The sequence below is a fragment of the Anoplolepis gracilipes genome, chromosome 2, assembly GCF_047496725.1.
Source record: "Anoplolepis gracilipes chromosome 2, ASM4749672v1, whole genome shotgun sequence".
NCBI classification, from domain to species: Eukaryota; Metazoa; Arthropoda; class Insecta; order Hymenoptera; family Formicidae; genus Anoplolepis; species Anoplolepis gracilipes.
The window spans coordinates 7,007,175-7,031,267 of record NC_132971.1 but is presented as its reverse complement, the minus strand read 5'-3'; the positions used below and the strand labels follow the sequence as shown (position 1 = coordinate 7,031,267).

Below are 24,093 nucleotides of genomic sequence, written 5' to 3'. Positions count from 1 at the left end.
TATTCTTTATAATATTTAAATGAACAAAAAATAAATTTATAAGATAATATACAAATAATAATTTAAATCAAAATAATAATAAGTACAATAAAATTATATATAATTATAAATATAAAAAACAAGAGATATAAATATGTAGTTATATGAAAAATGACTATGTACATACATACTCGTTTATCAAGCACAATTTTAAAACTTAAAAAGAAATTTCTTTTCAGCCCTCTCGTAAAAGTTTTAGTCGATCCTGGGAAGAGAAGAGGCAGAGATGCACTGACAGGAGAGGGAGCGAATACAAACAGCTTCCCCTTCGATATTCGCGCCTGTGAAAAATCAGTGCGGTTCATTAAATTCCGAGAGAATGTCGGAACGCGGACGAATTCACCTTCCGCGGCATCCATCCATCGTGTTTCTCGGCATCCTGATAAATATTTATGAACGTGGAAAAAGAGGCTGTACCGGTAGTTTCGCCTATCGTTTGACGCGAGATTGATATCAATATCAATGACATAATAATGTTCGAAATTTCTTGCGTTATATAATTTTTTCTTCCTAACGGACGTCATTTCCTTTTATACATATATGAATATTATCACATTAGTTTAACATTCTTTCATTTTATAAATATAATCTTCGGAATATATTACAGCTGATGTAGCGAATCTCACATGCAATCCTCGCAAGATTAAACTCGAAAACTCTTAAGAGACGCAATTTTTCTTCGACGACAATCGATAGCGTGACGGAGGCAGCACCTCCTCCTCCCTCGAAAGAACGATTTTATCAGACGATTTTGCCACGGTCGAGAGTCGTTAGGCAGATGGCGATAAATCGAGGCTCACTCGCCTGCTCCCCCTCACCCAACCTCGGCATCTCTTCCACCCTTCCGCGAGACTTTGCAAACAAATGTGCCGGCGTCGTGCATTTAGACGTCTTTGTGACATTATCGGGCGCAGCTTCCATCCCTCGCGACTCCCTGGGTTCACCCTCCCGCGCTTTCCTCCCATGATCTAACCGCTTACCGCCCTTATTCGCGACGTAATATCGAACGATCTTAAGTTCGTGACGCAAACTATGCGTGCGCGTCTGTATAACCGCAAAACTTATTATTATTGATATATGTATAAAATAGCTAAATAAGTATATCTGAATAAATTTTCTATTGCGACCGCGGTATAACAATGTAATCATCGTACATGTATTATATAACATGTATATAATTTTTGTGCGAAATCGTCTCTCGTTCTATTTTAGCAATTACGTATTGGCTAATAATCGCTCTTGTGGGTGAACAATATTTTTTCTCTAACGTCGAGCATCTCACGAGGTTCTTCATCCAAGCGTGGCGAGGAGCGTGCATAAATTTGGCTCATAGCTCGAACGACGGTGCTCGAGAACGCTCAAGTGGGCCTCTTGGTAACGGCGAGCACTTATTCGCCCGCTCGCTCGCCAATCCAAATGAATTGGATAATTTGATCAGCTCGTTGCTGGCCCTTTGTTGCCTCCTGGGAACTTTGAATGGTCCGGTCGGTCGTCGGCCGTCTTTCTTCACCTTCCCGGCTCGCTTCTTTTCTCTCTTTCTTCCCGACTGATCTCTCCCGTCACACCCTCGTCCCTCGCTCTCTTGGTCGTGCGCGTATCTCTCCTTCAATTCTTCTATTCTACCTCGCCTTGATCCACTCATGTCTTGTCGTCGCTCTGATATCAGACCATAACAGACGCTAAATAAAGAAAGCGCGATTAAGATCGAGCAGTAAGAAATACCGTCGCTCGATCTTGTCGAAAGAAATTAGCATCAAGAAAAACAAATTAAAAAAAAAAAAAAGAAAAATATATCGAGATCTTTTCACAAAGAATCAAAAGATATTACATCATGGGACAGTCATGGAATTATTATGAAATGTATTATCATAGCCAGAGAATATCATGATTCGTAGCGATTTCTCATAACGGGTTTTTCATTTTGTAGAATTCACATTCTGCAACGTTTTATATTTCATAAATATTTCTCTGTTCCGATCGCTCATCGTGATTGAACGGGCCGCGTTTCTACTTTGACACACATCCGAACCAAGAGATCTCGAAAAGTCGAGTCATTTCGCGGGAGAAAAAATATACTCGAAGAGTCTCTTGAACTACATTTACGTGACGCGAAGTCTTACACGAGAAATGATTTTCTTGGCGCTGTCTCGCCCTTTCTCGTCCTGTTCTATCGATTTCGTAACAGTTTTCTGTCTCGACCGAAAAAACATTCAAACGCCGACTTTATGCACTTGTTCCGCGCTTATTCCAGTATCTTCGACGCTTTTGTATTCTCGCAATTCCTCCAACATGCCCTAAATCAAATCGCGGCTAGATTTCTTGCGAGAAACAGGCTGGAGAAATTCATTAAAATAGTCCGTACGTAAAAATTATAGTTAAAAAAAATGGAAAGAGAAAAATCTCGCATCTAACCGAAAGGAAAGAGGTCTCTTAACAACACTTGAACACATGATAAAAGAGATGATTAAAATAAATTCTCTATGCAGACTGTATCATTGTGCCTATAACAACCTGCGTGCCTTGTAATGTCTCCTATCGTAAAATCTTCATAAAACTATAAATTATAATTCAAATATATCGAGGTTTCATATGTGTACATAGAACCAAGTAAATTTAATACATAATTAATAAAATATAAAATAATTTTTTATGTGGATGAAACTGCGACGTTGCCAATAATTATATCAATCATATCAATATCGTTAATATATCAATGTTTGAAAACTAGAGTTTATTTCGAGAGAATTAATTTAATTAAAAAAAAAAATTAAAAATTGTGTCCATCTTTCTTCAAGAAAGATATGTATGGGTGCGTTTCGCAAATATTCATCAGCGACTATCGTGTCATCAAATGGTGGACTTTTGCAATGCACCGAGTGTGAATCTGTAGTTAGATAGAACTTGCGAGGGATGTATATTACGTGGCTGTCCCGACGCAGCTAGCGGCCATGCTACCTCCGTTTGACGTCCAGAGGAGATCCGCGAGGGACGAGGGTGGAAAGAGGGAGGAATGATTAATTACGAGGGAGTGACGTGCAAAGGAACTGAGTGGAACCAAACGAAAAGCGACGAGCCGGTGTGTTCGGAGGGGTCACGTTGAACATATCTCGCAAGTTGTAGAAACTTGGCCAGATACATCATGCTTTATCGACTTTTTTCTCAGAACAATTTAATACAATTAATGCAATTGCACTTTATCAGTCGCTCGGTGTCCAAAAATGTATAATATCAGTACGTAAAAGCACTAATTATCCTTGTATTTGTCAGGAATATCAGGTGAGATAATTAATAGCGATTTTGAAATGTAATTCATATACGCACATAGATGAGATAGGTCCAATTAAAGAGACTTGTAGTTTAAATGTTTGTTAGTTACACGCGCGACAGGAATGCCGAAATAACAAGGAACAACTCATTAGGCGGAAACGCGTCCACTTTGGCCGCGAGATCAATGCCGTATCCTGTGAAAGCTGCGCGTAGGATCAAAGCGCTTCCGCGGATTGTCAAATGCGGACGAAATGGAAAGCAGGGATCGCCCGTAAGCGCAAAAGGATACATCTACGCAAGAGGGGCGTGGGGAAGGGAAAGAGAGATACACAAACGGCATTTTCAAACACGGTCAAACATATTACGCCGGTCGGTTGTCCGATAATGTATTTCTGATTACCGGCCATGACTATACTGGTTTTCTACGAAAATCCCGGAATGAATATTATATGTCCTTTGTATAAAATATTCATTTGAATTATGATGTATTTTTTTATATTCCTGTTGTATTATGTTAACTCCTTATGTTGATTCTTATGTTGATTTTAAGTAACGTATTCAATATTATACTGACGAGATTGCAAAATGACAAATTTGACATTTCAACTATATTACAAAGATATTATAATGGAATAAAGTAATCCTCAACGACACCGTATTACTCATATCGACGATAATGCAATATTCTCTTTTATTATTACTCGATAACGATTGACACGAGAAATGAGAGAAAGTAAAGAAAATACTGCGAAGGTGTAAAAAGGCGAAACATTCGTAAAGTGAACGTTCGTTCGACCTTGTACTGAATCGATTGGTGTCAGAACCAACTCTCTCGATTAGATCTCACACGGTGAGACTGACACGCGTGTATCGACGAATCGCGTACAGACATACACACACATACACATATATTATATATATATATATATACATAGACTATGGAGTATCAAAGTGCGCCAGAGGGAAGATCGGGACCGGGAGACGACAGGATGGATGGGCTGGAAGCGTATCAAATTATCGGTTATTAATAACGCCGTCTGATCCCCCATTCGTCGTTTTACGCAGGAACAGTCGCTCACACCCGTGTCTCGCGAAGGTCGAAGATCCTCACCTCGACTCGCAATGACTCGATTAATAACGCCTCGTCGGCGATAGCGCTTAATACGTATCCGGTCTCTAGTGAACGGTCTCTGTATATAGAACACGTAGACGAACCCGAAGACGTTTAACAGCGTTGCTGCAGCGAGTCACGTAAGCTCGCTTTGATTTTGCCGACAACGTGCTTCGAAAGCGTCGGAATGTAGATACCTCCGACGAAAAAAGATCGATCCACCGCTATAATAATATCGTGGAACGAGCAGATCGCTGATATAATCATTCATCGATACATAATCAGAATTTTATAAATGTTGTTGTTGCAAGTATAACAAGAAAAATGAAGACTTTAACCCTACTGCGTACTGGTGTATCATTTTTCTCCGCACGATTTGTAACACCATTCAATTCTTTGAAAACAAACGGTCGTAGGATAATATAATAAAATAAATTATTTTTCAAATTTATTCTACTTTAGAAAAAATATTTTTTTTCAAATTTTTCAGGGATAATGATCTCGAAGAAACATAAAAAATGAATAAGAAAACTGCATGAACTATTGTTTAAGGTTCACAGTCATCTTGTTATAAACGACAGGTAAAAAAATTACTTACTTAGGGTCGAGACGAACTTCTAAGCGGCAGGCTTACAATTCAGATACCTGAAAGCGAAACAAAAGTTCGAGATTAGTTCCAGTTCTTAAAACAGTTACGAAATATGACGGCAGTATTAGGGTAGGTAGGTAAGTATCGATTAAGCGTCGTCACGACGACAAGGAATATGACGTCGTTGGTGTCCTATTCGTGAAAGCGAATCTACCGAGACCTTCTCTGCCCTTCTAACATAATCCGCCTGTTAAAATATCAATCTCAACGTTTCGCTCTTTGCACAGGGTTCCGCGCGGGGATAAAGAGGGTCCACATGCCGTCGTCGATCTGCACAGGCATGCTCTCCTCTGCTTCTCGTCTCTTGGACGAGGTCATCAAAAATGCAGCAGCAATCAGCGAAGCTGGTCGAGCGAACCAGCTTGAACGGAGAAGGACCGCCGACTGGTGCCGCGTACCCGAGGGATACGCGTGGATTTTCTTTGAGCGTTTAAATTGATCCCCCTTCTGAAAAAAATTGCCCGCTGATGAACAGCCCTTTCATCGGGAGGAGAGAGCTGAGCGGAGGTGTCGCATTGGTTATTGCAGGTCTCGGACCTGCGTGTACAGTGTCAAATTGAACTCGAGAAATCGGCTTATCGGTGAAGCAGCTTCGCCCATTTTATACCTCGCAAATAAATAGTTTTTCTTTCGCGTCACACGATAGTTTTGCAAATTTACCGGAAGTTGTATTGAAATTTTGAATAATACAAAAACTCTCTCTCTCTCCACATGGAGAAAAATTTAATTAAAAATTCCCATCTCAAGGACTTATAAGCTTAAATGCTATAATCATAATTTAAAAAAATAAATTAACATAATTTTTACACTCTCAAAGTAAAATTATATTATGTTATAAAACAAAAACTTGTTGGATAAAAGTTAGTATTGTAAAGAAAAAGAAAAATATATATCAAGTACATTTTTACTGGATGCTACAGTAAAAATTAACTTTTTTTATTTTAGAATATATGACTTTATCGTTATTTTTCACAAAAACTACTTTATCTATGCGATAAAAAGCCAAAATGTTGTCACAATAAAAGTTATGTCGAAAATCATGTAAACATTTCAAATTCGGTAACTTTGGTCGTTCAGAACTCGAAGAAAAGGGGAAAGCGATAGGCGTTGCTTGCAAGAATCGTGTCAGATTTTGTCGACCATGTAATAATTGAACGCTACTGAAGCTAGAAGTAAATGCTTTTTAAACTCAGTCAAGGAAATGCGTACATACACAACTGAAAGCTGCATGTATGTGGCACATGTACGTAGTTTTCGGTTGTAAACGCATTTTCCTTATCATCAGTGATGATAAAAATAAGACGCGGTCAATCGAGAACTACATACACGTGATACGCAAAATGTTCTACATTTATTATTGACAGAGAACTTACGGCGGGATTGTGTGTACGCTTCTGGTTTCGGTTGTCGCATTTAATTGTCATTCGACAAGATCTGTGCGTTTCGGCAACTCTTCGGCCAAAGTTTTCTTCATCATTTCATATAGTTTTGTGATAAAAATGTTGTAAATAAAAAATTGTCCTTAAATAAAAGAAAGTACTATAAAGAAAGTGGAAAAAAAAAGAAAGCATAAGTATTCAGTTTACAATCTTTTTTACTTCAAATTGTAAAAATTGAGATTTAGCAATAATGTATTTTGCACGTACGAATTTTTACTATGGCAAATAATAAAACATATTCGATAGATGTTAGTTTTAAATTTTATTATGTTGTATTACATTATAATAGTAAAATATAATTTAAAATTATATCACAAATTAATATTAAATTTTCTCTGTGCGTGTGAAAAAAAAGTAGCATAAATTTTCTTATACGAGCTGTGAAAATATTTTAACAGTTTCAAGTGAAATTTATATGTGTAAAACAATTATATTATAATATTAATGGCAGTGAAAACCGATGTTTTTCTCAATCTGTCATAACGTTAGATATTAGCTTTATTCACGATGCGCGTAACTTATGCGATCGACTTTCCGCGCGAAAGCTCGCCACGATTTACGTGTCCCTTAATAAATCCGTCCGAGAGTTCACTCGCGGAGAAAGACATCAAAGTCCTTCTCGCGTTGATCCTTAAAACGGGCAACGAGGCGTGCGACGAGGTCGTCGTTGAAATCACTACCGCGAGACTCCCGCGCGGGAAAGAATCCAGGAGGGAGGAGGCAAGGGGTTGCTCGTTCCGCGTGAGCCGCAGGGGGTGAACTCTATTAAAAATGCAATATTCTCGTTAATCCAGGCCGGTATGTGGCGCCGGCTAATTAGCGAGTGCGAAGGACGGAGAGAGGCACGCGCTTACCAACGTTGTCATGCAAATACCCCATAGTGAGCGGCTACGGGACGTCATACGCGACGCGTACGTACATGCGCACGCACAGGTATATAGAAAGAGAGAGAGAGAGAGAGAGAGAGAGAGAGAGAGAGAGAGAGAGAGAGAGAGAGAGAGACAGAGATGGAGATAACACATGCATACATATGTGTATATACGCGGTTGTGGACGCGTTCATATGATCGGAGATATACGGCGGATTGGAGAGGAGAAGGGAGAGGAGAGGGTGAGCTATATCAATAAGCATCGAACGGCCACAGAGGACGGCAGGGAGCTGTTGATTAAGGGGTGAGTACAATGAGGAGATATCCTCGCAGAAGGGAATGCGTCTGCGATGGATCCGCATGAGGGGACACCCACCCACGTTCATCTCTCCTTCACCTCCTCCTCCTCCGTCATCTTCTCTCCGTCGGCGACCGACGTCTCACGTGCACGCGCGCGCGCGCGCGTCTCTTCCTGTGTCTCTCCTCGATCTCATCTCCGGCAAGAGAGACCCCGATTACCGACGATTCTAGATCGCACAATGCTGACGTCTCTGTCACATCGTGCGATGACTGGGTCACCTTGTCGCAACTGGATAGTATGCAATAAAGTCGGATAGCATAGAATCGGACACGTCATTCTGGAAGGGAGGAAAAGAGGGAGGCGAAAGTTCCTCGTTGGCGTTTAAAGCGAAGTAATTACAAGTTTGCAAAGTGGGTCGGATTTAAAATAACAATAAACCAATGACGCGAGAGATTAACACACGACGCGAGGTAAATTAATATATTATAATAGCGAGATAATGAGAACGAGAATCATCTCACGAAATGTTTAATCAAGACTCGAATCCTTTAAGTTCATCGTTCATTAAAAAAAATTAATTCTTAGCATTATTATATTAAATCGATCGATAAACTCCAAGTTTATGTTTGAGAATGTTCGGTTTCTTTATTTTCTTTATAAATTTCTTGCAGAATATCTAATTGTAAGTGAAATGTATATGCATATTCTCACGCATAGCTTTCGCACATGCTGTTTTTTCTCGCAATCTTTTTCACGGGCACTTTAGTATGATACCGGGCAACCACTGGGGCCGCGTGAGCATCTCTGAAATTAATATAGAGTAATGAAAATTGGTTATCGGCCCGAAGCGGCTTGCGCGTCCTGCAGACCGAACGGTGTTACCAGCACTGGAGCGCGTAATATCGCATTGAAGATAGTCGGACGACGGGCATACGCGGGGCTCGGGTGCAAGGGAAGCGCGGATCACGTTGACACAAAGCGCCCGTAATCCGTTTATCTTCTCTCCGGGCACTCTCCGCGCCCACGTGTTACGCTTCGCGTTATTCGAGAGAGCCGTCCTTCCTCTTTCCTCTTTCCTCTTCCCTGCCGCGTTCTCGTTATTCCGTGACGGAGTGAGCGACCGCGATTTCTTCACCGCTCGAAAAGTTGCCGATAGAATCGAAGATGAGGAGATCGCATCGTGTAATCGAAAAGAGGAACAATAATTCCTCTGTATATCGATATAAATGCAATTGTTAAAAAACTCTTTTCTTTTAACATGCTGCATCTGCAGAATCGTTTTATATTTTATATCATGATTCGCGAGCGTTAATTGTATCGCATTTACATAAATCGTAGGAATAAGGTTTGCGTTTCGCTCTGACAAGCGGGAAAATATTATGCTGCTGAATCGTAAGAAACGCATCGCGCTCATAAATCTGGCGGAAGAGCGTGCTCGCCGACGCGCATCATTGGTTGACAGATCTCTTCGCGGCATCATACAGTTTCTCGATGCGCTCGCGCGTTCTCCAAGCAGTTTCCTTTAGAAACATCTCCACGAGCCATCGCGACAGTACCTCCTTTGAGTAATGACGCCCCGGGCCCCGGTGTAGGAATGCGGGGGAGAAAAGAGGACCCCTTTCATCGGCCGTTTCATTAGCTCCGAAGCTACACGGCCCTTCTCGCTTTCTTCTTCCGCCTCATCGTCTCCACCTCGCGACCGTTTAAACGGCTTAACGGAATGACGACGAGTCAACGACAACGGTCGTCGTGCTTCACGTTTTGTCTCCGTATCGTGAAACACATTTGTCTCATGCCAAGCGATTTTGAATCTCGTGTTGGACTCTTCTGTCTTTCTCTCTTTCTCGCTCTCTTGCGCATGTAATGTACAAATATTATACAAATCTCTCTCTTTTTCTCGCGTTCCTTCTGCCGATCCTTTCTCTCCTTCTCTTCCACACAAGCTTGTGCTTCGCTTTCGATTTCTTTTTTTCATTTTGACGCGAGCTGTTGAAAGACGCGACAAAAGGGTCCCTGATATATTACGTATATTAATGCGGAGTCGCGTCAAATATCTTGTTGAAATTTCAGTTAAAAAACGTGGAAGCGCTACGAAATAGCGCGAGTACCGGATTTTATCGAGGGTGAACCTAGGTTCAAGGGAAAATACCCTAAAATGCTCGTCGAAATCTCGCGTAGTTCGCATTCATCTCGCGCGAAGAAACAACCATCCTGCTCTGCACGTTCTATTTAGATAGTGTTTCTCGTATAGCATGCTTTGGAGAAAGCACGTTTCACGTTGCTGCACTTTTAATTGATGATCAAATCGTTGCTTTGTCTCTTGATAAAAAAACGTTTTAATTCGATTTTTGCGTATTACGGGTGACCATTTGAATTGTGTTGAAAGTAAACGGTTATATTTCCCTTCTTCGATTTTAATCGACTAGGGTCCGATACTTGAGATCTGTAACTTTTATTTAAACTTTTATACAAGCCAGTTTATAAATATCAGAATGAACGCGTTAAGCATCGAAGAAAAAGTGTTTCCCATTGAGTGCTCTCTTTTCTACAATAAAGACAAAAACTGAAGATCTGAACTATCGTAGATATAAATATAGTATCTATAGTAAGTATTGATCTAAAAAAGTTTCAAACAAAACTACACTTAAAAGTATGTTTTTGATACTTTTTACCCTCCTTCTCTCGTCATAATCTCTACACACTATCCTGGATATCTAAGACTTTATTTTTAAATAAAAAACTAAAATAAAGCTAAATAAGAATAAATAAAAATTTTTTATAAAAAAAAACTTTTTTTAAATAAAAGAGTATGGCCATTTTCCATGGAAGATGGTGTTTTTTCCCATCAACATGATTTTTTTTTTTTTTTATATATATAAAAGGGCTCAAACAAACAAAAATGGTATTTATACATACATATAATACCCTAAATCGGAGTTGAAATGTATGCGATACATAGGTACGTATATTAAACATTTTTTTTTATAACAAAGATGGTAAACGGCTTTTTTTTGTATAGAGAAAAATCCTAAAACGAATAAAAATGATTGTTAATACATATTTTTTAAATCGCATCGGAATCATATTATTTACAATAATGACTTATAACGATTAAATCGATTTAAGGCATTTCGATGTCAACAGAAAAAAGTAAGTCAAAAAAATGGGTCAAAAGGTCCATATCCTTTTTTTATTTTTTTATTTGTATTTTAAAATATTCGTAAAATTTTGTGCCGATTCCGATGAATAACATCTTAAAAATATGCTTCAACATAATTTATGCACGCAAACAAATTTTTATTTCTTTTTTAAAATATGTATTTAAATTATTTTGTTCGGTGTACTTATTGCAAAGTAATAATTATTTACTTTCAACACACAATATTCAAATAATCACGTTATATGTATAACAAATTCAGGGAAAGAAAAGTAAAAATTATAATATCATAATTTACGTATTTAATTTCAATGAACGTCAATAAAAGAATTTTGACAACACACACAACTCATCAGAAAGCAAGGAGGCAGGGATGGAGGAAAAGAGGGGGGAAAGAAAGAGAGAGAGAGAGAGAGAGAGAGAGAGAGAAATATCACGAATCGATTAAATAATCAATTAATTGAATAGCCATTAATTAAAAAATTCATTCACAGTTACATAAATGATACAGAGAAATAAAAAAATATAGTTTCTGCTTTCCGGTCAAAGAACAAAGAAACGGTCTACTAATATTTTCGCCGTGATAGAGGACCGGACAATCCGCCTGTCTTTTCCGTCCGCACTATGTTCCGCATCTCCGTAATGTTCGCATGTACGCGCAAACGCATAAAGCATATCCGGCTCATTAACAACATAAAGTCGACGGAGATTAAGCAAACACGCTCGGCCGCTATCGCCTTTCTTCGCCGTGCTTTTCCATCGCTGCATTCTCCCTCTTTCTCTCTCTCTCTCTCTCTCTCTCTCTCTCTCTCTCTCTCTCTCTCTCTCTCTCTCTCTCTCTCTCCTCGTTCGTTTCTCTCTTCCTCTCACCCATCGCCGCGCGTTCCAGGTTCCAGCTTCTTCCTCATCTCTGTCGATTCGCTTAACGCGTTTCTGCGAAAACGCAGAGCGGATAATCCTCGCCACCGTGGTCGCCACATTGTGCGGCCCGCCACGTGCGACGCTGCATTATTTATACCCGGTCGCATAATAACGCCGCGGATGATTTTAATGCACACACCTCTGCTCTCCGGGTCTTAACAGCTTTCAGGAGCTACGTCATACAAATTTTAAATAAGGATTTCTAGTTAGAGATAGATTTTGCGTCTTGTATATAGAATCGATGCTTCGCGTTACAACCAAATTGAACGGTGTCTTTTGAATGGTTATTTACTAAGTGTAAGATGATTTTTCACTAATTCCTATTCTTCTCAAACGATGTTTCTCGAATTGTTACAAAGAAGAAAGAATTTTTCAATAGTTTCATCTTTGACTACCCATTCATCAGGTCTATTTTTGCAACTTGAAAAATGATTTTTTAAGTTGCAAAAATAGACCTGATGAATGGTTAACAATTCCGAAGTAGGACTGATCGTTAAGAGGATTAATCTTTCTCATATTTGTTTCGCATAATACAGTCACAAAGGGCTAACAATAAATAACAGTATTATTCGGCCTTTTCAAACCGACAAATGGTTTTTTTTTAAGAATTCTCTTTTTATCTTTTATTCTTTTTTTTTTTATCTTGCCTTATCTTTCATCTTCGTGGTTGTCTTGCCTTTTTTTACAGCGGGAGATTTTACTAATAATCCCTTGCATCTAACTTTCAGTTTCAGTTCAGTATCCTGCAGTTTCAGAAAACGAAGAATTAAGATTTTTCTTCTACTGTTTGATTTTTTGACATTTTGAATTTTGACGTGAAAAAGAGGAAATTTAAACCAAGATTTTGGTTTTAATGTTTAAAGTTTTTACATAAACTGGTTTTTATTAATAATTTTAGAATTTGTGATAAATTTGAAAGCACTGCTGATTTAAAACTAAAGCTTCAGCTCGATGTCAAAGTTGACACTTTAAATAATTTTAAATAACAAATTTCAATCGTAAACATCTTTAAGAACGTATTAAAAATTAAAATTGCCGCTTTTTCAAGTTATTTCCATAATATAAACAATGAATAAACATGAAATCTTAAAGTTTTCGAATGGACAAGTAATCCGCGACCGGTAAATCCCAGAAAAATCGCGAGAAAAAAGTTTATCGAGCGTAGGCCGTGAACCGTGGCCGGTCCTCCTACGCATGGGATCACGCATGCGTCGGGCCTCCCTTAAAACAATACGTCGACCAATCTGGATGGTAAGGGGCTCCTGTTTCATTGGCTCGCTCCCTCGAGCTAATCTTTCTTTCGATGCATCCACCATTCTCGCCTATTCTCTGTCATAAAACTCGTCCATCCTATAGCTTCAAATCTTAAATTAATTTAAACTCTTTTATGCCAAAATCATAAATTACAAACATGAAACAAGATGACATAATGTGCAAATATTAAAATAATTCGATCCTCTTATGCAATTGAATTATTCGCAATAAAAAAGAAGCAAGTTTCGAGATATCGAATCTACAAATTACGCAAGTTATTTTGCATCTCTCGTTGTTTTTTTTTTGTTCAAGAAAAATGTGGAACGTGACAGTGCAAAACGCGATGATGCTTTGTTCTGCTCGAGATAATGAAAAACGGATCGATGCCTTTCGAGCCGAACGATGAATTTTAATTCTTTCCCCTTTTTTCTGCTCGCTTTATATACAAATAACGGCTTCTGAGAGTCATTGATCGACGACTAGATGTTAGATCAATGAACAAGTGTTTATATTTCCGTGCATTATTGTTTCATAATACGTAAAACGTGGGAGATAATTAGATAATTTTTACTTCAAATTAACAATAATTCAACAAAAGTTGTAAAAATATAAAAGAGACTTATTTCTTCTTCTTTTTTACTTTAAACATATTCTAATATACTCTAATATATGTATTATATATTACAGTATAGTACATATACAAAGAAAATATTACAAAATTACATAAACAATAAATGTAAAATTACACAATAAATAATAAAAAATAGCATTTCCATTATTTACTATGTAAGTAATTAGTATAATATTCATGTAATTTTACCTATTTTTTTACACTGTAGTAAATCAATTTCATTTCGTATTTCATGATTACTATATGTAGATTACAGATATTATATTAGTTCCTTTTCAATGAGATATTAAACAAGTTAAACATAATTCGTATTTCACGTTCGATTATTTCACAACATGATTTCTGAGCTTAGCAAAGAGTGCGCTGGATATGAAAAGAGGGCGAACAAAGTGTAGGCGGCCCCTTCTGCGAAACGAAATGTTTTACCGAAGGTAATGGTCGTGCCGGAAGCGGGATGACGCGTGACCCCAGACGGACGCATTAGACGCACTTCCGGCGGTGTGACGCTCGGCGCCCTCGTTCGTCCGCTAAATCCGGTTCTATCTCACTCGCGATCCCGTACATTAAGCATCCTAATGCACAATGTTCCCATGAATAAAAGAGTTATGTCAAAGAGTTATTCAATACCGCGATATCGAATCATTCGCGCAGTAATTCCAAACGTTTTAGTTCGGCTGCGAAAAATAATTTCGCAACTGAAAAAAAAACAAATATCTGATAATAGATGAGAAATCTTTCCATCTCAAAGATCGCCAGTATACGTGTAACACTTTAAATGCGTGAAATCCATTCGACATTCTGGAAAATTGCACGGATGTACACTTGATTGGGAGAAACAGAAACGGTTTGTCTCCCAGCGCTAAAAATCTTTTACTCAGAACACGCTTTGTTCACGACAAGTAGCTGCAGGCATCATCGGTATCGGAGGACGCGGTACGATCGATCCTTCCTCGATTTCCTCTCTCCTCACCGTGCCTTGCGCTACCTCATTTCTCCTACGGCAGAGGAAATGAAATCCCGTCCGGGACGCGATTCGCGCGACGTTTGTCCCGTTATTAGATCAGCGTTACTTCGTGTGCTTCATCTCGAGAGTGCTCTGCGGCCGTCGAATACGTCTTCCGCGCGTTTGAAAGCGCTGATACTTCCACATCCCCTCGCGTCCCTTTCCCGCTGATACTTCCTACGCGAATCGCATCCGTGCCTCGAGCAATCAGCGAAAAAGTAACGTCAGCGCAGGTGCGACTCTGTGGTTTACAAAATATCTAGTATCTATTATATAGATGCCACGAGGCATATAATGTAAAATTAAATGTAATTTTAAAGCAACGAAACAATTATTTCACAAATGTTATTACAATTAACAAAATAAATTTGGATAAACTCACCATCGCATTTGTTATGTATATAACAAGAGAGAATATATGTATATACGTAAATATATACGTATATAATTAATAAAAAGTATAAAATTAAAATTTGAAAGCAGAGAGATAATCGTGACACGTTGTATCCTTTTGAAGTTCTCGCGCTCAAATTGGGATTAAAATCTACCTAATAATATTGTGGTTATACATACGTACGGTAGATCAATAAAGCGCAGTACGATGCAGTCGATTAGTTTTATTTTTCGTTGGCAGAATGGCGATAATTACTTCAAAAAGGATTTTTCCGATTCTGTTTTTGGATAAACATTCGCATTTTATATGTCCACATTATCGCGCGCTCCCGATCATCGGGGCGCATTCATCATTTATCTGTTAAGCCGTCTATATATATATACATATATATACATATATATACATATACATATATATACATATATATACATATATGTATATATATATACATGTATATATATATATATACATATACATATATATACATATATATACATATATGTATATATATATATACATGTATATATATATATATATATATATATATATATATATATATATATATATATACACATATATATCTATATATATATATATGATAGACTTTGTTGTATCTCTTCTGTAGGAAAGGAAATGAAATTCTATTCGCGTCGAGCCTCGGCCGACTTTGTCTCGTTATTACATCAACGTTACACCGACTCGCGAGATGAGAAACGCGTCTCGCGGTCACGTAACATGTTCTTTACATTTACATGTTATAATGACAATCGTGTACAATGATCGAAATGAAAATTGCAAACGTTTTCGCGTTTGAGAAATTGATGGAGTATAATTTTTTTCGTATACCTTTCTTTTTTATGAAATCAAGTGAAAGAGCAAAGAACACAGAGGGGAGAAATTTAGCTATCATGAAAACTTAATCATCTCCATTGTCGTGCACGATTATGATCACAAACTGAACAATGTAAATTCCAAAAAATAAATGATTATTTTAATTTTAATTTTTCTTTCCCGCAGTATCGCCTATATTTGTGTGTGCGTACATGTAGTTTCCAGTTTGGAAGACTAATTTCGACTAATGCTATAATCCGTGCCCATTAATTATGACGGTGTGCTCGATTCAATCGTTTCGCCGGAACGATCAAAGCTCGAAAAATCACTCTCCTCCTTCTCGCCGATAGGAATCCGCGAGGGTTCACGCTGCTCGCTTCGCGCGGCCGACGTGCATTTACCACCTGCACCGACTCGAATTAAAAAGTTCGTTCTCCCGCGAAACCGTAAATAATGCCTTCTGACAGGCGGAGCCGAATGTCGATGAATAACGAGGCGCGGAACCTTCGACTTTCGATTCTTCTCTTTTTTCAACCAAGCGCGCGGCTCGCGAACGCACATCAGTCTGGACCACACACACGCATTGGCTATCGTAGCTCGACTATCGTACATATATATACATGTGTGTGTGTGTGTGTGTGTGTGTGTGTGTGTGTGTGTGTGTGTGTGTGTGTGTGTGTGTGTGTGTGTGTGTGTGTGTGTGTGTGTGTGTGTGTGTGTGTGTGTGTGTGTGTGTGTGTGTGTGTGTGTGTGTGTGTGTGTGTGTGTGTGTGTGTGTGTGTGTGTGTGTGTGTGTGTGTGTGTGTGTGTGTGAGTGAGTATGCGCGCGCGCAGATGCCTACGACGTGTGCAAGCGCGTTCGTATGGGTGGCTCGTACGTTTCGAAAACAAAGCTCGCGCCTGGCACGAGAGAGAAAGAGAAAAGAGAAAAGAGAGAGAGAGAGAGAAAGAGAGAAAAAAAAAGAGAAAGCGCTTCTCTGCTCTCGGCGACGAGACCGATGCATCGATACCGGAAACGGTGTGATACATGACGAAAAAAAAAAAGGCAGAGAAACTTGCTGCTGTGTCCTGAATGTATCGGTATGCGTGCACGTTGTGTACACGCCGCGATGGCGACGACGACCACGTATGTGTCGTATGTCCGATGTACACGCGTCATGAATATTTGAGGAGATACGCCTTCTCACCCCCTTCCTCCGTGAGCGCGCGTCCTCCGTCACGTTTTCCGCTGCGATGGACGTCTGATTTTTTCTTTTTTATTTAATTTAATTTTATTTTTTTTTTTCACGCGTTGAATCCGCATGTGCGTTCTTTCTTGCGGCGACGATTAAATTGAAAATACGTACTTCTTGTCTAGGGAAAGACAAGAGAGAAGGTAAAAACGCGGCAGACAATAAATTGAAAGTTATCATCTTTCAGAAATTGTCAGGTTCAATGACAACAACGTAATAACGCAAATGTAAAAAAAAATATGAATGCGCATCTGTCGCGTGCTGTATATGTAATCGCATCTCGTTGCACGACAATTTTGATGACGTATAAATGACGAAGATAATAAAAGAAAACGAAGCGTCATTCGCGGGAAACGAGAGACACGAGAGGAAGTCAGAGAAAGAGAAAGAGATAAAGAGACAAAGAGAGAAAAGACGATGGGACTATAATGATGGAATCCTCTCCTAATTCCCCGGGAAGCCGTGTCTCTTTCTCGCCGCGAATCTTCGTAGGGGAAGAGAGACCAACTCTCTCGCGTCTTTTCGCGGGGGAGGGCGAAGGGAGACGAAGTGACGAGGGAGAAGAGGTAGGGACAGAAAATGAGAGGATCAGAAGCTGCCGAGGAGAGCGAGGGAGAATCAGTCGGTCCGTCCGTCTGTCCGTCTCTTCTTCCTCCTCTCTACGTTCCACCATTCTTCAGCGCTCCCGACGGGGATTAATAACGGCCTGCCATTGTTGCCATGGCAACTCTCGAAGCGTTAAAAACTCCTCGGCTCTAACCCCGATCGTCCGTTTAAAGTTTCACAGGAAAAGGGTTCGTCCACCCAGGACGAAGCAACTGGGCAAATATTTGCGTGTTGCGACATGATGTACTCATCTTCTCCCTCTCACGCAAAGTGTGCACAAGACACGTACAATGGCTAGCGATGACTCGTAACTATAATAATTAGCAACGTTAACAGACCCGATATTAATCTCGAGAACGAGACTCGTATCGATAAAGACGGCCACAAAGATTTTATCATGCAGATAATTAATTTCCTATTTTCCTCGGTTCTGTATATTTTATCTTTAGAAAAGAAAGCAACCACTTGATTTTTTGATTCATTGTCAGATGAAAATGACAGTTGGATTTATTAAAAATTTGAGTGTGTGGATTGAAATTACAAGACTTTGGTAATGACAACAGAGTAATATAAAGCGATTCATTAATCTCACTCGCTAGTGTCCAATATAACTATATTGCGTTAAGATAAACATAAACATGTGTACAGACTGCGCGAGTGATTGCCAGGCGATTCATTAATCGCGCTCGCTAGTGTCTAATATAACTATACTACGTCAAACTAAATATAAACGTGTGAGTTATATAAGAGAGATTGTTAGAAAATCATGAAGAAAAGGAAATGTTTAACTCTCGATTAAACCCCAACTCAACATATCACGCGAAATACCAGGGAGATTTGTCAGTTTCTAATCTTATCCATCTCTTTTCTATCCATTACACGCAAGTATAGCGAATGAAAAATAAAGTTAAAGTGGCTTTCCAGTTCATTAACTTAAAATATCACGTCATTTATTATCGGAATCAAACTACCCTCCTGTCCCTACCGTGGCAATTACGTTACTTGAGGCTGAGCGTAGTAGTCGAGTGTTAATAGAGGACAAGACGCGTGCAAACCGGGAACTTTGTACGCAAACGGAGCTGATCAATATTCATGGATCTCCGTCATAGGGCGGTTTCGACGCTGTCGGAGCGGGGTGGATTTATGCGAATGCTTCCTTCCGCCTGGGCGCGCAAGCCATTTTTCTTACGATTCAAGTTTGCGAGAAATCGCGGAATGTCTCTCGCAACGATTAATTTAATTCGAGGGCTACCACTTTTTGATAAGCGATGATGATGCTATCGAATCTCCTCACGTCAACGATTAACTCTGTTTAATGATTAGATACAAACAATTAACCATCATTTTTTTAACGGAGAAAAAGAAATTTGCCTACCGACAAGACGATTCGACAATTAAGGAAGCGAGATACGAGGAAGTTATGCGCGAGTGTTTAAGAAACGAAGAAAGGAAGGCGAGCGTAAACTCGGAACGTCGCGCAGAGATTACCCGGTCGACGCAATTGCAATTGCATGTGCGAGCGCAGACGAGTTCGTATGAGAATGTAGTTCGGTTCCGGTTGCGGGCCATTAGTTGATGAGCTACCTCGTTTCTCCATCCCCACCGGCGGAAGATGCGCTCGCCGCGTTGCAGGCGGCCACCCTTCGCCGGGTATCATCCTTCCACTCGCGCTAACCCACGGCACGGGTTCTGAAAAGCTCGCGTGGTATTGTGGGATCTATTATTGCCCTCCTCCTAGAGTTATATATGTTTTGATGCAGCAAAACTATGGCTCTTTCGAGCCAGCCAGCCAGCCGTCCGATAGATAACCGGACGATCGAACGAACAGACACACGTAGAAAGAGAAAGAGAGAGAGAGAGAGAGAGAGAGAGAGAGAGAGAGAAAATCAGTTCCCGCATCGCCGACTATCTTTTTACCATCCTCTGCCAATTCTACTCCATTTCTTCTTCTCCGTTACATTCGCGCGCGTTACGCATGACGGAGTCATCAGGGCGTTTTAAATCGCAAACACTTGCGGCGAATAGCGATTATGAAGAAAGAAATTGAAAATTTTTTTCTAAATATGTGAAAAATAGAAACAAATTATATAGTGAATTTGAGATAAAATCTGCTGGTCTCGGACGCAGCGTGACGCATTTTTTTCTTTTACAAAAGATAACGAGATTATTCTTTCTTGCGCGTCTTTAGAGGAATGTATATAGAATATCGCTTTAGAACGTATAAAACGCGCTAAACGTTTCTCGTTCTCGCTTATAAAGGATAACGCGCGTTTCCTTTTAATCGTGGCGCAATAACGGCAAGGAGAAAATAGACAATAGTATCGCGCTCGCCTTACTCGCTGAAATTTCACGAGCCAGGTTTCGGTGCGCGAACCCGGCACTCAAGATACTCGCCATTGTTTCGAAGGAGTCCGGACCGCGAGCACTAAAACCAACCCCGTCTTCTCCTCCCTCTCTCCTCCTCCCGAATCCCCGACAGCATCGGTGGAAGCGCCGGATGATGTACCGCGCCCCAACCCCTTAATTACTGCCGCGTGCAAATTGGAAGGAAAAATTAATCGCAGAAATGACTTAGAGCTGCCGGCACAGGGGAAAGATGAGGCGGTGGAAGCGGCTGAGCGGGGAGAGAGAAGGAGAGAAGGGAGAGTGGGAGGGGAAAGACGAGGAAACGCGCCCCAGGGTCACACAAAGGGGATGAAAGGAAGTCCGGGGCAATTAGAATGATGCCCTTTGCACGGTCTTCCTCGCTCAGGCTCTCCCGATCCACCCCCGTACCACTCTCCGTCTACGAGCGCGTTCTTCCTCCTCTCGCCTCCCGTCCTCGCGAAATACCGAGGCCGTCCTCCCCGTACCATTGCTAACGCCGATGAAACGATGTGGAAACATCAGGTGCGAGGTATTATAACGTAATAATAAATTATGCCTGTTATATACGGCGCGTCTCCCTCTTCGCGTCGAATCACAGAACCGAACGAAAGACCCTAATATTGACTACACAGTCGATTCTTTAAATAGATGTTGAAATATCGGCAGTCTTGACGATTGGAAATGAAGAATATTTTTTTCTTTACGAATCAAACTCTAAAAGTCGATACTACATATAAAAAGACGTAAATGTAATTTATATATTTAATATAATTGGAATTTTTCTATTTTCTAATAACTATCTTTTTTTTCTCAATAAATTTTTAAAGTCTCATCGAAGCTTCTTGCTGGATTAAGGGAAGAGGGGACAAAGAAGTGAGAAAACGCGATAGACAGATATTTAATCTCGATTTCGGGGTCGATCGTCACCATCGATGACGACGACATCCTCCCTCGACCGTAGAAGACCGCTGTCATATCTCCGGGGGATGATTCGACGTGACAGCTCTCCCTCGAGGGTTGCCACGACAGAGCAGCACCAACGAACCAACCCCCGCTGCTTCTCACGTAGAAAAGCTACACACACCGTAGCCGCGGGCGGCAATATACGTCGTGACGTCCGCGAATTCCGCGCGTGCCACCCTCCCGCTCCTCGCGCGGCCACCCTCGTGCGAGGTTTAATGACGTATAAACTATGCGTTGGATTAGCAACGCGGTTACGTTCCCGCAACCCCTGCGGAACGATCGCATATAGGGCTACTTCTGCTCGACGACGCGGATAAAACTATCTGACAACTTTCTTCGATATATTTCTGCTTGTTAACTGTTTGCACACAATATGATTTGTATGCAGTAAATATGATTTTGATCTCTCGTCTTCAAAATATTTATCAAACATGTTAAACAGAATTCTTATTCTCTAACTTATATTTGAATAATTATTAAATAAAATAATAGCAGCATGTAAATATAAATTGTTGATGTATATGATCAATGTGGTATAATTATTTTCTGCATTACATAAAAGTTTAGATTTTTTTTTTAATTATAAGACTATGAGGAAAGTATTTTACAAGTGGTTAAAAAGCGTACATACTGAATAATTAGCGAGTTAGCTACTCCGTAACTCCATTTCATGGAAGCTGTGCTCCGCGGCGAATCGGCAATTCTCGGACGGGCAAGTCACGTTTACGAGATCTCGCAGCGATTACGGCGAACAAAACGAATAATTAACGCGGCGTAGAAACACGCTCGTCGTGGAGCGCAAGCATAAGTGCATGCGGCCGGTGCAGAAATGCCGGCAAAACGAGGTATGAGCGATATAGGGAGAGAAGAGAGCGAGAGATAGATAGAGAATGAAACGGCTACAAAGGGGGCCCCGACAACAAAGTCAAGTGGGGCACAATGAGACGCGGTATGAGTATATCGAATGCCACGGTCGCCTCTCTCTCTCTCTCTCTCTCTCTCTCTCTCTCTCTCTCTCTCTCTCTCTCTCTCTCTCTCTCTCTCTCTCTCTCTCTCTCTCTCTCTCTCTCTCTCCCTCTCTCTGTCTCTCTGTCTCTCTCTCTCTTTCTCTCTCTCTCTCTCTCTCTCTCTCTCCTTTCTTCTCATGTAGTCACGGTCCTATGACTCTCTACCGACCGTTCTACCGCTTGTGGCACTCTGTGTCTCATGGTGTGGTCATGGTGAACCCACAAAAGCGTTCATTCAATAATCTGACCGTGTCACCTATGTATACAATTACCGGTGTGCGAGCTGCCTGTGGAGGGAGAGAAATCAAGCCACGGTCAGTTCACCATCAAAACGCACGCCGAAGACAATGGGCTCCCATAACGAGCAAATTCTGTCGATGAAAGCTGAAGAGGGGAGGAGGGGACCTTTTCCAATTTTCAACCAGATATATATATATATATATCACAAAAGAACTTGTTCGTGAAAAAATTTCACGAGGATACTCATCGATGCGATTTGATTCAAAGATATTCGCGCGATCGTGATACTATAAAATCTTCAAATGGCTTTTATCGTGCACACGTTCAAATGGCGTGTCAAACGTGGTTGAAAGGTTCGTTCGCCAAGGTAGCGAAGAGAAGCGAACCGAGCGACAAACACAACGCGACAACCCCCGTGGACATCCGCCGGTGATCCAAAACGCATATTCGCCGCTTCCGGACGCTGCATCCTGCCTTCCACCCGCGTTATTTCAAGCCGGCCGGGATATAGCGACTATTCCCCCTCCCCTCCCCCCCCGCTCTCCCGCTCGCCACCCCGTACTCCCGTCATCCCTCATCACCGACTAGGCATTCTCCTTCTCTCTCTTTCTAGCTTCTGCCTCCGCGTCTGTCCGTCTCCGTTCGCAGGGGTGCAATCAATAAGACATTCGTGACGCGACGGTTATGGCTGACGGGGACATGAGCACGGGGGCCAACGGCTAGCCCCATGAATATCTTTCGATAGATTGCACATCATCCTCGTTCGCCCCCGATGCGCGATGCGCCCCCAATCCGGCGAGGGGTGATCCGTCGGAGCAGGAGACACCACAGAAGGGTGGACGGCCGATGCGTAGCCACGCGTCCACTGCGGTTAACTTTCCGCCCTTTCTCTCTCTCGTCGGGTAGGAAAAAGAGCACGGCAAGTTGCAAGAGTGCGAAAGACACAAGAGAGAAAGACGAATAGTTGTTATAAGTCACAGATTATGGCGCAGAGAAATTTTAATCGATAGAATCGCTACAGTTATGTAATATAAAAGAAGAGCGAGATCAGACGTGTATAATCTTTTGACGAAAATATACATTTCTTTTTTTTCATTCGTTGTGCATTCTTATACTGCCATCGTTGTGTACCAACGAACTTTATCGTCGTCGCGTTTATGTCTTTCTTTCCGACATTGCGTGAAGAACATACGGAAGGTTTTCGTGTGAAACTCGTCTTCTGTAATCGTCCGACAGCGAGACAGAGAAAACTCTCTTGGTGCCTCTCTATCTCGTCGACAGTTGCACCGCTTAAATTACCACGGGACATAGCTTCACCTCCTTCTCTCCTTTCGTTTTTTTCTTCTTCTTTTTTTTTGCCTCTCTCACCTCCTCCGTCCATTTTGAAAAGAGTGACCTCCCTCTTTCCTTCTTCTCGCCCGACGTAGGTTCATCCTTCTTCTTGCCGCGTCTGTCACACACCGCGCCGTGGCAGCCGAGTTTTCGGACTGATTAGCATTTTTCTCCTTCTTCACGCTTCCACCATGACCCGATGACGCCCGTGGCCGGACAATGAGGCTACTTATTTATTTAAATACCGGGTATCCTGTCCTTTCACGCGAAGATTTATGCACGCCGACGAGCTAATTGCCGGCCCATTATCCGGATAATGATATTCCGTCGCGTAACGACGACGCATCGTCGGCGTCCTGTCCTCTCTCTCTCTCTCTCCCCCCTTCCGATCCTCTCTTCTTGCCACATCCACTTCGTCTTCCTCTTCTTCATGCACTACCGCTGCCTCCGCCTCGTCTCCTCTCCTCTTCTCCCCACGGCC

General features: G+C 41.0%; 1 long non-coding RNA gene across 2 annotated transcripts in view; it reads right to left on the bottom strand.

The window, feature by feature from the left end:
• Positions 1–223: 223 nt before the first annotated feature.
• The window catches only part of LOC140663081 (uncharacterized), a 150,710-nt gene continuing 126,840 nt past the window's right edge, over positions 224–24,093 (bottom strand). Inside the window, exons 4-5 of one of the 2 annotated variants that reach the window (XR_012046214.1) lie at positions 5,016–5,062; positions 224–1,718 (exon numbers count right to left, since the gene is read on the bottom strand). This is a non-coding gene — a long non-coding RNA (uncharacterized lncRNA). The remainder of the gene's footprint in view (positions 1,719–5,015; positions 5,063–24,093) is intronic. The other variant, XR_012046213.1, reaches the window with a different exon arrangement.